This window comes from Convolutriloba macropyga, chromosome 1 (assembly GCF_964194025.1).
Source record: "Convolutriloba macropyga chromosome 1, txConMacr16.3, whole genome shotgun sequence".
In the NCBI taxonomy this organism is placed as follows: Eukaryota; Metazoa; Xenacoelomorpha; order Acoela; family Convolutidae; genus Convolutriloba; species Convolutriloba macropyga.
Window position 1 is genome coordinate 3,040,383 of NC_134468.1, and position 17,200 is coordinate 3,057,582.

A 17,200-nucleotide genomic window follows, 5' to 3' on the forward strand; every position below is an offset into this window, starting at 1 on the left:
AAAAAGACGGTAATAATCCTGATATTAATTGCACAATCCTTTATGCAGATGGTTTAAATCCACATAAAATTATAAAAAAAAGATGCAAAACGGAAAAACCGAGGAAGCTGGTTTCATTTCCAAATCTGAAAGAGCAACACTACAGAGGTTGTATGGTTCAGTTCAAAACCATAAGAAAGCTAGTGGATTGTCAAATAAGGACGTTACTGTTTTTTTATAAAGAAAAATTTCTTACGCTAAATTTTGGCAAGCAATTTGACATTTTACAAGATCACTTGCTTCTGCAAAACGTATCAATGAGATTTGGTGTATCGATTTGGCTTTCTGGGATGAACTGTCCCAATTTAATAAGGCGTGAGATATCCATTGCTGTATGTTGTTGTTTTTTCTAGCCTAGTCCGTGGTCAACCAATGGAGTCAAAACTTTTCTCTGATGCTGTAGCTGCCTTGGCAAAAATATTAGTGAAGAAAACTAAACCTGATGGAGAGTGTTTTGATCAAGGCATTAATTTCAAAAAAGAATTTTTAAAATTTTGCAAAAGTAGAGCCATCAAACTCTACTTTACAAGACGTGAAGCAAAAGGTGCTGAAGCAGAAAGAGCAATTATATTTTCGAAGAAAATTAAAATATTTATTACTACATGAAGAAAAATAGAGATAAACACGTTATCAAATGGAAAAAATTTGTCTACAATATAAACACAAGAGTTAACAGAATGATAGGTAAATCTCAAAAATTGTGAAAAAATTGAGATTTTTTGTCAATTGCTTACAAAAACCCTATTTTTATTACAAAAAGCAATGGTTTGAATTTGGAGACAATGTGCGACTCTACATGTATGATATCCCATTTAAAAAAAGGTGAAGGTCCCAATTGAAAAGTGAAGTTTTCCAAATTGTTAAAATGGCAACAACCAAACTTAAAATTTACTAAGATTAAGATGATGAAGTTCCGGGAAAATTTTTTGAACAAGAGCTTGCGAAGTGTATAATTGAAATTTGAAATCGGTCACTGCAGATTTGATTTGAATGCTTCCTTTGAGTTTTAGCCAAATAACACATTAACTTCATTTCCGAGTTTTCTACCTGAACAATTTATTCTTGATGGAAATTGAAAGATTGCAATTACAGAATTGTTTTATCCTTTCTTGCACCATGACATCACGGAAAAAATTCCACTATCACGATCAAGCATCACCAAAAACAAAACCATCGGACTAGTACACACTAGATACATGTCTATATCACTCGATTTCTGATATTGTATACGAACTGAACAGAAAACTTCAGGAACGTGAAAACTGTGAAAAAACATCAACCAGAACACATGTTAGCAAAACTAAACAGCGAATTTTTTTGAGTACTCTCAATGAAAACTCCTTACTTGTTCTTTTTTGTGCAATTTTTTGTCATCTCTTTGGATGTGAAGAAGCTGTTTATGGGATGGGTGTTTTCATGAGAGGTGCCGGTCCACATTTTCCTAAATTGCTTATGACATTTTAAGAATACAAACCGTTTTGATTGATAGTGATATTGTTGAATACAATTTTTTGCGTGACAAAAACTGCTCTTTTACGATGCATTACCCTTATAATAAAGGTTAAGAATGGAGACTTCATTTCACCTGAAAAATACATAAGTTATCAAAAGTTTCCAAAATTACTGTTACAAAAGTTCTAAAACCTCATTCCACAGCAAAAAATTTGATATCCGGGAATCCTACGGTTAAAAAGTACTCTTCAACTCTGTTGAAGTGACAAGAGCAGTACTAATGTACAGAAAAACTTGCAAAATCAGAAACTTGTAAAAAATGGTTGCTGATAATGATCAAACCGTATTTCCGTGGATATTCCTGACGAAGTGGGTGGGGACTTGGAACTTTAGCCCAAATACAAACAGTTGGAGGACAGCAATTCCGTTTTTGAGACGATATGTTATCTCAGCAGCAAAAAAAGTTGGCGCTGATTTAATTGAAAAAGCTGCTCTAAAAATTTGAAATGTTTTGACTGGGAAATGAAACTCAAGTCTGTTGCTGCTGACGCTGGAAAAAAATTACGTAAACAGCTAGGTGGTGGAAAATAGGGAAACAGCACCTCCAAAACTCATGATCAAAAATTTTTTTCCGGTAATTCACTGGACGAAAGAAATATTGAATTTGAGTTTGAAACTGATAGAATTATACATCTTGATATGCGAGATATTCATCTTCAAGTCAAAGTTGCGTTACAAAAGGGAATATTTTTTCATGACTCATGAGCTCGGAAAAGCAGATATGGTTACTCATCTGCACACATTAATGAGTACAAAAATCCGCGCTTTAAAATTGGGGACATTTTTCGATCCTCCAAGTACGACTTCCCTTTGAGAAAAGGTTACAAGCGCACACTCACAATTGAAAATCTCCCTAATATTAAATTTGCAACTTTGAAACAACCTATTTATAACCTTTAGTAAGAACAAGGTGATGAAATTTTAGGAAAAGTTTATAAACATGAGCTTGCAAAGTATATCATTTACAGATGAATCCTTTCCTTGTAGAGTTGGTTTTTTTTTGCTTTTTAAATATTTTTGATAAAAATTTTGAAATTTTTACTCAATTTTGATTTTTCCATTGAATCAGCTGACAATAATTCACCTTTGTTTAATGCTATAAGTCTTACTCTTATATATTTTGTCGTTTGTGCGCTAAAATTTCCTTTGGCTTATTGTTGCTGTTTGTTGTTTTTGTTGTTGTTGTTTCATTGTTTTTTTTATCAAAAATAAAAACAAAATTATCTGGAAGTTATCGAGTGATTAAAACCATTGAAAAATTATTTTTTTAAATGTCATCTTCTTAACAACTCTTTCTTAACATCTCATCATGATATCCAACTCGTCCTGTTTTTGTTTCTAGTATAAATAGTTCTAGGTTTTCTACTACATCGCTAAACTTGTTGTTCAGAACGGAGTCTCTTGCGTTGACTTTGATTAACCCATCAGCTTAACATTCCTCTTCAATTTTTTTCAGTGATGTAAGACACAACCCTTGCTCGATTGTTTTCAGTATTCCTTTTTAATGTATAGATAACATCGTGAACATCTTCTTAACTTTTCTTTCTATCTTCTCATTTATCTCTTTCGGATACATCTTAAGCTTTTCAAAAATTTTAGTTTTTGTTATTTTATATTTCAGCAACCGGAATCAAGGGATATATCAACATCATTCATTTTAAGCCGTATGAAACTGTGTCAACATCTTTAATTATTGATGACTATTTGTTTGTTTTCCCGCTTCTAACAAGACTCTAATTATATCGTTATCCTTTGCAATTGTTTCACTTTTGTGATCAGGCTGATCACAAATTTGATTATTCGTCAAATTTTCGATTTTGTTCATTCAGAATTTTAATTGATGAATCAACTAACTTCTCTATTTTGTTAGTATAATTTTTTTGTTTTAGTTTATATTTCAATCTTTTTCTGCTACTTTTTTTCTATATTGTTTAATTTCTTAGTGTTTCTAGTTTACTCGGGGTTTTATCAAAATAATTAGCAGGTGTCATATTTTTCTTTGAGTGCTTATCACTTTTGTTTGTCGCAATAGTATTATTTAACAGTTTTTTTCGAATTATTGTCTTCATTTAGGTAGATCGGCTTAATATTAATTGGTTATAGTATCGTAGTATTTCTTTCTAAAAACCTGCCATTAGATCTCTAATTGATGAGTATAATTCTGTTTGATCTTCCTTAAGTAAAACTTTAATTGCTTTATTATAAAACTCACTACCTCTATCAGCTAAGAAGTTTTCTCTTGTTCTACTCCTAGTATAATTATTTTGAAATCATTCGTTATAGAAATACCAGACAGATTCAAAAAATTTTTAGCTCAAGCATATTTAGCAAACAAATCAACGACAGTTTGTGTAAATTTATCATTATTTTACCTAAATAAACATATCAATCAAACAAATCAGCTGGCCATGATCCATCTTTAGGTAGCGGTATAATTTTTTTTCTTTTGAACTTTTTTATCTAAATTCCTCTTTAGCTAATTGTTGTTGTTCTTCTTGTTGTTTTTTTCATTGCTTGCTTACCAAAATTAATTTAAAATTATCTAGAAGTTCTTGAGGGATGACCACCATTGATAAAAATTTATTTGACTTTCTGAACATATCATCAAACAATCCACCGTGCCTGTTTTTGTAAGTTCTAGTTTTAACGCAGAGTCCTTTATGTGAGTACTTTTTGGTGAAATAAGATTAATCAATTGTTTTCCCACAACTCTTGATCATTTATTTCCAGTATCCCTCGTCAATGTATAACTAAAATCTCCTTGAATTCTTTTAAGTTTATCTTCTTCTCTGTTATTTTTCTTACGCGTTTAATGATGATAAATAGAGAGAAACTTTTAGACAAACCGTAGATATTGACTTTTAGTTTTATATCATTGGATTCTAGGGATATATCAGCATCATTAGTTTCAAAAGTGCTTGAAGCTGAGTCAACATCTCTTTAGTTCTAATTACTTTTTTTGATTTTCCGTTTCCAATATAATTCCAAGCAAACGTTGCCAATTGTAACTGTTCTATATTCGTGGTCAATTACTCTGCACGGTAATTTTACAGCTGTTGAGACTTGCATTTTTTGTTTTCAACCAGATATACCCTTAATCATTGAAATTGTTTGTTTGTCATATTTCCAAATTTGTTAAATTGGAGTGTTAAATAATGAATCAAGCAACTCCTCTATGTTATAGTAATTCTCTGGTTGATTTAGGTTACTTTTTAATCTTCTTTTTCTGTATTCTTGTTTTAAACTGTTTAACCTCATTAGTGTTTCCAGTTGAGACGTTTTTCAAATGAAATACTAATCTTTTTTTATAGTAGTTTTAATAACATTTGTGTACGACTGCTGTAAGAGATTTTAGAAGGGTTATTTTATGAGTTAATGTTAAAAAATTTAAAACTGTTAAATAAATGTGTTATATGGTTTATTGTAGGAGAGTAGTTAGTTATTAAAAGAGTTCGTAGTTTCAAAAAACAATTTTATGCTGGTCGTCGATATTATTGAGGTACTACTGATTTTACAGTTAAAATAACTAAGATTTTAAAAGGTTCATGTAAAAAGTGTAAAAATATAATTAATGACAGTACCTAAGGAAGCAAAAAGAGCAGTTGGTTTGCATGAATCCTTTAAGAGTATTGGTAAAGCTACAAATAAGTTTGGTTTTAAAAAACTTGCGGAAAATTCTGTGAGAGCACAACTAATATTGGTATGTCAGTTGCATTTAAGATTCCGGCGGGATTATTATCATCAGAATCTGATTTTTTTAACTCCTAATGGCGTGGATATAAGAGTTAGACTCAAAAATATTGGATTCAAAGTAAATTTTAGTCATTGTAACTGTTTTATTTTCGTGGTCAGTTACTCTAAACGGTAATTTTTTAACTGTTGAGTCTTGTAATTTTTGTTTTCGATCAGATATACCCTTAATCGTTGAAATTGTTTGTTTTTCATATTTCCAATTTTGTTTGATTGGAGTTTTAATTAACGGATCAAAGAACTCTGTGTTATTGTAATTTCTGGTTGATTTAGGTTACTTTTTAATCTTCTTTTTCTGTATTCTTGTTCTAAACTGTTTAACTGTATTAGTGTTTCCAGTTGAGTCATTTTTCAAATGAATTACTAAATTTTTTTATAGTAGTTTTAATAACATTTGTGTATGACATGCTGTAAGAGATTTTAGAAGGGTTAATTTATGAATTAACGTAAAATATTTTAAAACAGTTAAATAAATGTGTTATATAGTTTATTGTAGGAGAGTAGTTAGTTATTATAAGAGTTCGTAGTTTCAAAAAACAACTTTATGCTGGTCGTCGATATTATTAAGGTACTACTGATTTTACAGTTAAAATAACTAAGATTTTAAAAGGTTCATGTAAGAAGTGTAAAAAAATAATTAATGACAGTACCTAATGAAGCAAAAAGAGCAGTTGGTTGGCATGAATCCTTTAAGAGTATTGGTAAAGCTACAATTAACTTTGGTTTTAAAAAACTTGCGGAAAATTCTGTAAGAGCACAACTAATATTGGTATGTCACTTGCATTTAAGATTCCGGAGGGATTTTTATCATCAATATCTGATTTTTTTGCTCCTACTGGCGTGGATATAAGAGTTAGACTCAAAAATACTGGATTCAATGTAAATTTTAGTCTTTGAAAGCTCTGTCCATAATGTTTACTTTCAATTTTTTCTGCATTGAGATCTCCTAAATTAAAAAAAAATTTAAAACCTTATCATTTTTAAATGTTTTTCTCGTCCAATTAGATGTCAAACGTTTTAAAAACATATTACGTGCATCGGCATTTGTCACACAATTGTCAAAATTAGTTCTAGGTATATGTTTTTTTTGGGAAGCAACATAATATATAACATTTCAAGGATTGTCTGATGCATCAACAGGTGTCATATTAGTTGTTGAGTGTTCATTGTTTTTTTGTTACAGTAATATCAATGTTTAGGCTTGTTGTATTTTTGTCATCATTTAGGAACATTGGTTTAAATATTATATCTATCAAAATTCTAGCTAAAAATCTCTATAAAACTGCTTCTGGATCTCTATGTATTAAAAAAATTTCCGTTTTATGTTCCCAAGAAAAAATTTTTTGTAATATCAAACTCATTACCTCTATCAACTAAAAGGTTTTTTGGACTTCTACTCTCAAAAGAATTGTTTTGGAACCATTCGTTTTAGATATACCAGATGCACTAAAAAAAATAGATAAAGAAACGAAGAAACAACAGCGTTTAGAGCTATGTGTTTTGACTCCCTGATGTTTCCTTATATACGGCATTAATGACCAAAACGTTTTTGCCAAAGAAACTAAAATTTAGTCAAAAATTAATGTACATCTGTGCCTTACAAAAGAACTCTTCTAATAGCTTCTCTAAAAAAAACTTTCATCATTATTTTTTCCTTAGTTAAAAAGCTGGCAAACACCTCAAAAAAGCAGCCAGATCAGGAATTGCTCGAAGGAAAACAAAATTCAAGCCAAGGAACGCTTTTGTAGAGAGAGAAAAAAATCTTTTGGATTAGGCCGTCGTGGGAAAAAATAGTACAAATTGTTGCATATAGTCCGCTAGAGTCAAAGTCTGAAGATAGTGGTTGGAAATTGGCTGAAGACAGTGAGTTGAAATGTTCCCTCACGTCACAACAAATTACATTTTCAATATTTTGCTTCGCATTTTGTCGAAACAGAATAACATTTTTGTGTATTTACTGAACTTAGAACAAAATTATAGTATATTTAACTCTCCGTCAAGAGGGAACTTAATAAATATTTTCATCTAAACAACTAACAGTCCAAGTAAGAATTATTTTCATTATTTCTGTTAGTTTTCTGTTAGTGGATTGCTGCTACGATTGCCAGTCGAATTTCAAAGGCCTGCAGCAATAGAAGATTTTTTTCTATATTGATCAATGGTAGAAGAATAGTCGAGCCCTCACTGATTTTTTCTCGACTTAGTAGGTGTTCTTGCCGACATTGTTTTTGCGATATTGGGGTTGGCTGATGATACTTCTGGTGTGCATAACGATGACGATGGCCTCCTGTTCTTCAAGTTCTTCAACTCTTTTGTGTGATTGCTAATTTTTTTTGTCTCCAACGGAGCTGGACGTCTTTAAGCTTAATTTAACAAATTGGTCTCGTACCGGAATTAGGGTTGTCGCTGTTCTCGACGGTTACTTCGGGTACACAGGGCTCTTTTATGAGTGGCGTCAGTGGCAAAGTTTTGTGTACTGTTGACCACGGCCCGAGAACTTTGTAACAACCAGTTCGGCCTCATTTGAAACATTCCGCCTCCGAACAAGTTTTACTTCAAGTGACTTTTCTGTTTATGAAAATGGATTTAACAAAATATAATTAATGATGAATCTCGATACCGAAGTGTTACGGTCACTGCTGAAGCATTTGCGGGCATTCATTTGGGTTTTATTCATGGCCTCCATGTTCTACCATTATATCACTCCTTTCAGCGTTGACCCAACCTGTCTCATCAATGCAGTCAGAAACAAGGACAGCAGCGCTGTCTAAATATGATTTCAAATTTTTTCAGACTATAGATTGATGCTTTTTGGGGTGTTTACAAACATTAGTCAGTGGTGTGTTTGGCGGTCTACCAAAATATGCTTTGAATAGAACTGATAGACCAGTGACTTGATTGAGACTTTATGTAAATGAGTCCACTTTTGATACTATTTTCATAACACCTAATCTTCTTTAACTGTTTGTATAAACCTTTCAACTAAATCGATTGCGCTATGATCATTTGCAGGTGCAGTGGTAATGTTAAAACTAAAATATTTACAGAAATTTTCAACTTTATTTGCGTTTAGACATCTAGTTTGATCTAATTGTATGCTCCTAGGTACACCGTGATTGTCTTTGTAATCATCTAAAAGTTTTGCGTCCTTGGGGTTGCTTGCCTTTTCGAATACCTCAACAGTTGATAATTGATGAATATACATGATAGAAGATGGATGTCTTGGTCTTTTCCAATGGTAATTGAACCACCAAAGTCACTTTGAGTTCTCTCATTTAATTCTAAGCAATTTTCACGAAGTTTCCATTGTATTGTTGGCATCAGGGATTTGAGGTTATTATCTGTATCTGTGCAAAGTTTACTGTTGGCAACCGTTTTCAGGACATGGCGATGCGTGTGCGGCCAAAATTTAAATTGTCCGAGATAGGTCGAATCTCAATTAACGCTGTAGGTCAGATGCAGGCACACTATTACAACTTCCTGTATTGAATTTATGATAGCCACTTTTTGTCAACACACACATCACGAGCTTACATGAAGATCGCACGAAGTTGCTTTTAGATATGGATTGACGTCTTTTATAGCGTTTTTTGTTGCGTTTTATTGCAAAGCTTGATTTTTATTAAGGACAGCATCCTTGGATGTGAAAAGCGCCAAAAACGTTTTGGTAAAATGATGTTTGAAGTTAGCTACACTTCAAACACTTCTTCATGTCCGATTGCTCTCAACGATGATACTTTTTTGGTCAATGTCCTTGTTACATTTATTTTTGAGTAAATGGTCATACGGTGGAGTATTGGGTGACTGAATTGTGTTACTCATGATTGAATTTGTAGATTGGTAGAAAGGCAATGCTTTCCGGGTTCATTTTGAAGCAACTGTTTTGAACGGCAGATTAAGGCCAAAAGCAATGTGGAGCACATTACTTTATTAGTGTTAGAATTTCGATCAAACTATAGTCTTAAACTTAGTGAGAATTAGAAAGAAAGTTTGACTTACCAGATTAGAAAGACAAGCAATTTGATTTTGATCAAAGAAATTATATAAATGAATCGTCAAGAAATGGTGCTGAGAATCAATATTCGGTTGAAATTGGTGAATCTAGATAACTATTATTAGAGTTAGATTAAGTGATGTAAAGTCTTCCCAGCATGTATTAAATGATGATGATATCTCCGGAAGTGTGAATGAATTCTTAGAAAAGTGCAAATGCATTCCTTTTATGGTTCCCTTTGCGACTGATTTGCAGAAGCAAACCATATTGGGTAACCTTTGCGACCCCCACTATAAATCACGCTGCTAAGATTAGTTTTGTATCTTGACTTTTTCACACTGATAATGGGTATATATAGAGCTGATTTTTGAGTCCTTTTTCATCCTCAAATCTAAATCACCATCTTGATCTAATAATCAGATCTCTCCTGTAAATCTCTGAATTCTACTGTAAAACATCATTTTGTTATTCTCTCAGTTTTGAGGAAATAATTCTTTTACTTAGTTAAAAACCCTTTTTATTCCGCTTGCGAAAGTCCATAACCCAACAGGTTATGGGCCCAGCTATTTTCTAAGTCATAAAATTAATTTCCAAAACAAAACTAATTTGTTGTTGACAGTCATAATCCTTTTCTGCTTAGTACCTTTTCTTTTTTGCCTGCTCAAACTTCAATGGATCAACAGACAGTGAAGCTGCTGACCTACACAGGAAAGGCACAGGACTTTCCAATCTGGAGCACAAGATTTGTGGCGATGATGCAGACGAAGGGACTCTACAAATCACTACTGGGGACAGAGGAGCAACCCAATGAGCCTGCGCCACTGGCCAATGGGGCAAACAATGATGAGAAGAAGAACCACAAGGTGCTGAAGGATGCATATGAGAAGGAAGTTGCAGACATCAAGGAGAAACGGAACAATGTGTGGTGCCATCTGGCACTGACTCTAGATGCAACAACCCTCATGCTGATGAGACATGACTGTGTGGGAGATGATGGCATTGGAGATGGAGCAAAGGCTTGGAAGCTTTTGCAAGAGAGATTTCAGAGTGTGGAGACGCCGACAGTGGTGACTTTAGTGGCACAGCTTGCTCGACTGCAGCTCGAGGATTCTGAGGATTTGGACAGCTTCTTCATCAGAGGACAGGAGTTGCTCACAAGGCTACAAGAAGCAGGGGAAGCAGTCTCAGAGACCCTCTTCAACGCCTTGGTCCTCAATGGTCTGCCAATGAGGTATGAAAGTTTTGTAATACAGGAAAGCTTCAACCCGGCAACGAACTTCACAGAGTTGAGGAAAAGGCTGCAGAACTTTCATGAGAGCACGGTGCAGAGACACAAGGGACAAAGTGGTTCAGTGGCACTGGCAGTGAAGCGTGACTTCAAGAAGGGACCCAAGAAAGGAAACTGCTTTGTGTGTGGGATCCCTGGACACTTTGCCAAGGACTGCAGGAAGAAGGAGACAGCACAATGCAGCAAGTGTGGTGAGAAGGGTCACCTAGACAGGGCATGCAAGAGACAAAGAGATGGAGGCAAACATGAGTCAGTGGCAATGGGTCCAACATTGGCTACACCAGACAAGGAATGCTGGGCAGCTCTTACCCAGTGGAAGACAGCAGGCATGCTAGTGGACAGTGGTTGTACAGATCACATAGTGACGAACATCGATGCGTTTCTGGACTTTGTGCCCATTCAATCAGTGGTCAGAAATCCCAACGGAGAGGCTTCCAGAGTGGTGGGCAGAGGCTGTGTGAGGATCAGCATACCCTCAAACAAAGGGGAATTCCAATGCGAACTCAAAAATGTTCTGTGTGTGCCGGACTATTCTTCAAACCTCCTATCAGTCTCAAGATGCACGGAGTGGGGACATAGCTTCACTTTCCAGAGAGGAAACAGCTGCATGAAACTCCAGAAGGGAACTCGGGTAAAACTAACACAAGAAAATAATTTGTTTTACTTACCCTGCAGCGTTCTAGAATTCAAGATGAGTTCCAACAGCGTCAAACTTGACAGTGCAAGGAAGTGGCACAGACGATTGGGTCATTTGAATCAAGCAGATGTGGTCAGGAATGGACCAGAGACAGTGGGGGAACTCGATGATGTATGCAATGTGTGTGCATTGGCCAAGATCACAAAGACTCCAGTACCAAGAGTGGCAGAGACCCAAACAGAAGAGAAGCTGGAGAGGGTGTTCACAGACGTGATGGGACCTTTCAGAGTAGAGTCACTGTCAGGGTTCCGGTTCTGCATTGTGTTTGCAGACCAGTACACGAAGTTTGTGTTTGTGGACTTGCTTAAGGCAAAGAGTGAAGCACTGGCCAGCCTGAAGAAATTTGTTCTCAGTGTGGGGACGCCCAAGAAGCTGAGGCAAGACAATGCGAAGGAGTTTCTCTCAGAGCAGTTCGAGACGTACTGCTTAGATGCAGGCATTCTACAGGAGAAGACCATACCAGAGACGCCACAACAGAATGGGTTAGCTGAGAGGTGCAACAGGACACTGCTGGAGATGGCAAGATGTTTGCTCATTGACTCAGGACTTCCAAAGATGATGTGGGGAGCAGCAATTCTTCACGCAGCAAGGATCAGAAACTTGGTTGTGAGACGAGGAGAAGAAAAATGCCCAGCAGAGCTGATGAGAGGTATAAAACCTAAGCTTCCAATTAGTAAATTATCTATTTTTGGTTGCACAGTCTTCATGAGGAAGAGGGACAGAGAAGTCAGCAAACTTGAACCCAAGGCACTGGAAGGAAAGTTTGTGGGTTACACTGAAGGAGAAAACGGATACCTGGTGTACATACCCAACACACGCAAGATGATGGCAGTTCGAGATGTGATCATCAAGGAGTCTGAAGTGGGCTCAATCCCTGACAACAATGACACGGCGGACCTACTAGATGATGAGTCGGAACTGGGAATCTGGCACCCAGATGATGGTCATCAAGATGATGACAACAGAGAACGACAGGACACATCTACTGCAATAAAGGAGGAATGGCATGACGCAGGGAGCGTGAATACTCAAGAAACAACACTGAGAGCAGAGGCCTCGGATGTTGGAGAAACAGCACTAGATGAAGGATCTACTGCAACAAGAGGGAGTTACAGAGACTCAGAGTCACTGGAAGACAGTGACACAGAAGACTTCTCACAGTTAGAGACAGTTGGCTTCAATGAAGATGCACTGGAACACGCGGACAGAGCATAGCCCAGACGAGGGACACGAGCAAGGAATGTTCCGCAATTTTTGGAGAAGTCAGGACCCATCTTGCTGTGACTGAGGGCGACTATGTGGAACCCAAAACAGCCTACGAAGCCAAGCAAGGTGACGATTGGGACCAGTGGCACCGGGCAATGAAGGACGAGGTCAAGGCACTCCAAGACAACGAGACTTGGAACCTAGTGAGACCACCCACAGACAGGGACGTCATACCGGGCAAATGGGTTTACAAAGTGAAATTGGGACCCAGTGGTCAAGTGGACAAATACAAAGCGCGCTATGTGGCGAAAGGTTTCAAACAAGTGGAAGGACTGGACTACTTTGAGACTTTTGCGCCTACCTGTAAGCCAGAGACATTCAGGATTCTACTTCAGCTATCAGCGAAGCAAGGCCATGTGATGCACCAATTTGATGTCAAGACTGCTTTCCTGCACTCACCAATCGAGGAAGAAGTGTATCTGGAACAGCCACAGGAGTTTGTAAAACGCAGATCAGATGGGGAGAAGTTAGTATGTCGACTAAATAAATCAATTTATGGTTTGAAACAGGCTGCTAACAACTGGTACAAAGAGCTGGCAAACTTCCTACTGAGACAGGGGTTCACCAGAAGCAGGAACGATCACTACTTGCTCGCAAGATCAGAAGCAGAGGATCACACCTTCATCTTGGTCTGGGTTGACGACATCATAGTAGCATCAAGAAGTATGACAGTGGTCTTTGATGTCAAGAAGGCACTAGAAGCAACCTTTCACATGGAAGACAGAGGTAGACTACACTGGTTTCTGGGTCTAAGAATCAGACGAGAAGAGGGCAAAGTCACAGTCGACCAAGAACGCTACATAGAAACAATGCTTGAGCGGTTTCAAATGGATCAGTGCAAACCCTCAAGAACTCCAGCTGATTTGAATTTGAAACTTCAGACAGCACAGAACGGAGACAAAGAAGTGGACCAGAGGATCTACAGAAGCTTGGTTGGATCACTTCTGTATCTGGCCAAACAGACGAGGCCAGACATCATGTTCACAGTCAACATTCTGTCCAGACACATGAATGCTCCTACCAATCAACACTGGATGTGCGGAAAACGACTTCTGCGATATCTTCAAGGTTCAAAAGGTTTAAAACTTACTTACACAAAAGAGGCTAGTTATGATTTAGTGGGGGAAAGTGATGCAGACTGGTCTGGAGACGTGAACGACAGAAATTCAACAACGGGCTATTACTTCAAGCTCAACGGACGTGGCGCAGCACTCAGCTGGGGTGTCAAGAAGCAGGCCACAGTTGCTCTTTCTTCATCAGAAGCAGAATATCAGGGCATGGCAGCAGCAGTTCAGGAAGCACTCTACCTGAAACAACTTCTAGAGGATTTTGGCATCCAACAGAAACGTCCAATAGCAATTGGAGAAGACAACCAAAGTTGTATCAGACTCTGCCAAAACCCAGTCATGCACAAAAGGAGCAAGCACATCGAAACAAAGTTTCACTTCATCCGGGACAAAACGGAGGATGGGACAATTTCAATTCATTAAGTTCCTACAGACAAAATGGCAGCGGACATCTTCACAAAGTCCTTACCCGTTTCGAAAGTGGAAACATTCAGAGCAGTTTTGATGGGAACAGACTCTACGCAATCAGCTCAAGTCTGAGTGGGGGTGTTAGAATTTCGATCAAACTATAGTCTTAAACTAAGTGAGAATTAGAAAGAAAGTTTGAATTACCAGATTAGAAAGACAAGCAATTTGATTTTGATCAAAGAAATTATATAAATGAATCGTCAAGAAATGGTGCTGAGAATCAATATTCGGTTCAAATTGGTGAATCTAGATAACTATTATTAGAGTTAGATTAAGTGATGTAAAGTCTTCCCAGCATGTATTAAATGATGATGATATCTCCGGAAGTGTGAATGAATTCTTAGAAAAGTGCAAATGCATTCCTTTTATGGTTCCCTTTGCGACTGATTTGCAGAAGCAAACCATATTGGGTAACCTTTGCGACCCCCACTATAAATCACGGTGCTAAGATTAGTTTTGTATCTTGACTTTTTCACACTGATAATGGGTATATATACAGCTGATTTTTGAGTCCTTTTTCATCCTCAAACCTAAATCACCATCTTGATCTAATAATCAGATCTCTCCTGTAAATCTCTAAATTCTACTGTAAAATATCATTTTGTTATTCTGAGAAATTAATTCTTTTACTTAGTTAAAAACGCTTTTTTTTCCGCTTGCGAAAGTCCATAACCCAACAATTAGCATTCTTGACGCAAATTGAATGTGATCAAGTTACCGCGTTAAGTTGTAGAGATTGAGATGTTGTTGTTTAGGAGTACGTAAAAATTGCTACAATTGCGTAAAGAAAGCGTCAAATTGTTGCAATCAAAATTCGGCGTGGCTTTTGGCCATTTTGCTTGTTTAAATGGTAGGCGCGAAGTTTAACAATTAAACCCATTTTATCCCCGCGATGTGTTTGATCTTAAAATGAAATTGTTACAATCTTTCAAACTAACGTATTAATCGGCTGTTATATGATTTATTAGAGTGATGTTCTTTCATTATTGATTATAGTGCTTAATGGTCAGTAAAAAAGTTACTCCAACGCAGTTCCCAAACTTGAGCCTGATGCATCGCGTTTGACGCGCTTTACAAACTAGGGTTTTAAAGTCTGTTGTTCGTTGCCTTTGCAAATTGATCTTTAACTATAAGAAATGTGCTTCAGATGTATCAATCCAGTCAAAATTATTGTGTATTTTACATAAGGTACAAAGAGAGTGACATAATTGTAACAATTTAGGTACAATAATTTAATAACATCTTAAATTTAAATTTTTTAGGGGAAATAATTGATTGACTAAACTTGTTACTAACCTAACCAATCAGTCTGAAAATCAGTACCAAATCAGTCCCTTTTCAAAAAAGCTTTCACATAGACTTAATCTGAGATTGTCTTCAAATTATCGGCGACACTTATAGACCAACTTAACTTGTCCTTGTTAGAACCTCAGAAAACTGAAGGTGCATTCCATTTGTTCTTTAAAAGCTGCTCGCATATCTGTCTGACCAAAAAAACCTGTAAAGACGTACCAGTCGATCAACCACTTATTAAGATTAATTTGCAACAGCTGAACGTTTCCTGGTGTAAAAAATATTGTCTGAATGCGTTCGTTAAATTCATTAAACTAAAATAAGCTGTCTCAATTGTTGAATTTGCAATAATGTTTTGTTGGATAGTAAGCTTTCGTTGGATTGGTCAAGTTGGAGTGTTATCTTAGATTGGTCAAAGAGATTTTCTAAGAATGTCATTTAGTAAATTCTTTTTGTTTAACACCTAAAAATCAAGTGCTAGTTAATTGTTTTGTCTTTTCATAGAGTAAAACCAAAATGGGAATTATACTTTTATCTGAGCAGCTGTACAACTGTATTATAAGTTTTTCGTCAATTAACTTTTGGAGTTCTGTGGTTACTAGGTGCTGTAGATTCATTTGGAGATAGGCCCATTTGGGGGAAAAGATCTCAGTTCTAAAGACGGAGAACTGAGTGTCCCATAAAATTGTGATTTCTATATTTTCTGCTGACCAATTCGTTACATTTTACAGTCATGTTGATTACTCCAACTGCCTTGATTGTTTCGAAAACCTCCTTAATTCACTTATCATTGTAGTTAGCTTCCAAAAACTTCGATTTTCAGCATCGGCAATGGCATTTACTAAGCTCTTATGAAGTGTTGTGCAAACACTGTCCAATCCACTAATACTTTTGCTAGAACGTCTTATAACTGGATGTATAAATTCACTGATTCATCTTCTCAGAAGCTATTGTTGTCCCGGAAAACTGATCTGCAATTAGCATCTATTGTATGTCTTGTCATATTCCAAATATTAGTAGGTGTTATGTTTCTGCGTCAAAAAATTTAATTGAATGAACCGATGTTCAGTTCTAGTAATAACGGTAGCTGTCTCTGATGACGTGTCCTTAATGTTGAATACTCTGGTTTCTCTTTTCCAATTTTGCTCCTTTTTGTTTACTGTATACTTTTAAGAAGTGACATTTTATGCCACTTTTTTGCACAATTCATGCCAGGCAGGACAATTTTGACAATGATTTGGTGACCAGAATTTCCGCAATTAGGACAGTTCTTCGAATTTTGTTCATTAAGTGCTTGAAGTGAACGATAGCAATTTTGGCGGAGTGCTCCAATTTCTTTCGTTGCTGTTAATTAATGGATTTTTTCAGAAGCCCTAACCGTGTTGGCAAGAATTCCAGCAATTTCTTAATTTCAATTCCCACCTCAATATTCATGATCATCTCTAAGGGTTTCTAAGGGCTCTTTAGTTGTTTTAACATCTCTCTTTTGTTTTCTTCGTCATCAATTTTGCGATAAAAACATCTTGTTTTTTTATTTTTCATGACATGACTGCCAAGATCCCAGTTAAGAAACACCTTGGGCAAACATCCAAAACCTTTTTTGATTGCTTCTCTTTTTACTAGTTTTCGGGTTTTTATGAAGTATCGATTAAAAATAATGTTTTGCTGTTTTGCGAAAACATCATTCAGAATATTTCAAAGTTTCTTTGTCGTCTTATTATCGAACTATCAATTTGATTTGTTATAGCCAAACATTCTAATCTACATCCTTCTGCACAATTACTCAAATAGGAAGGGAAATACTCTTTATCTGACACTCTTTCCAA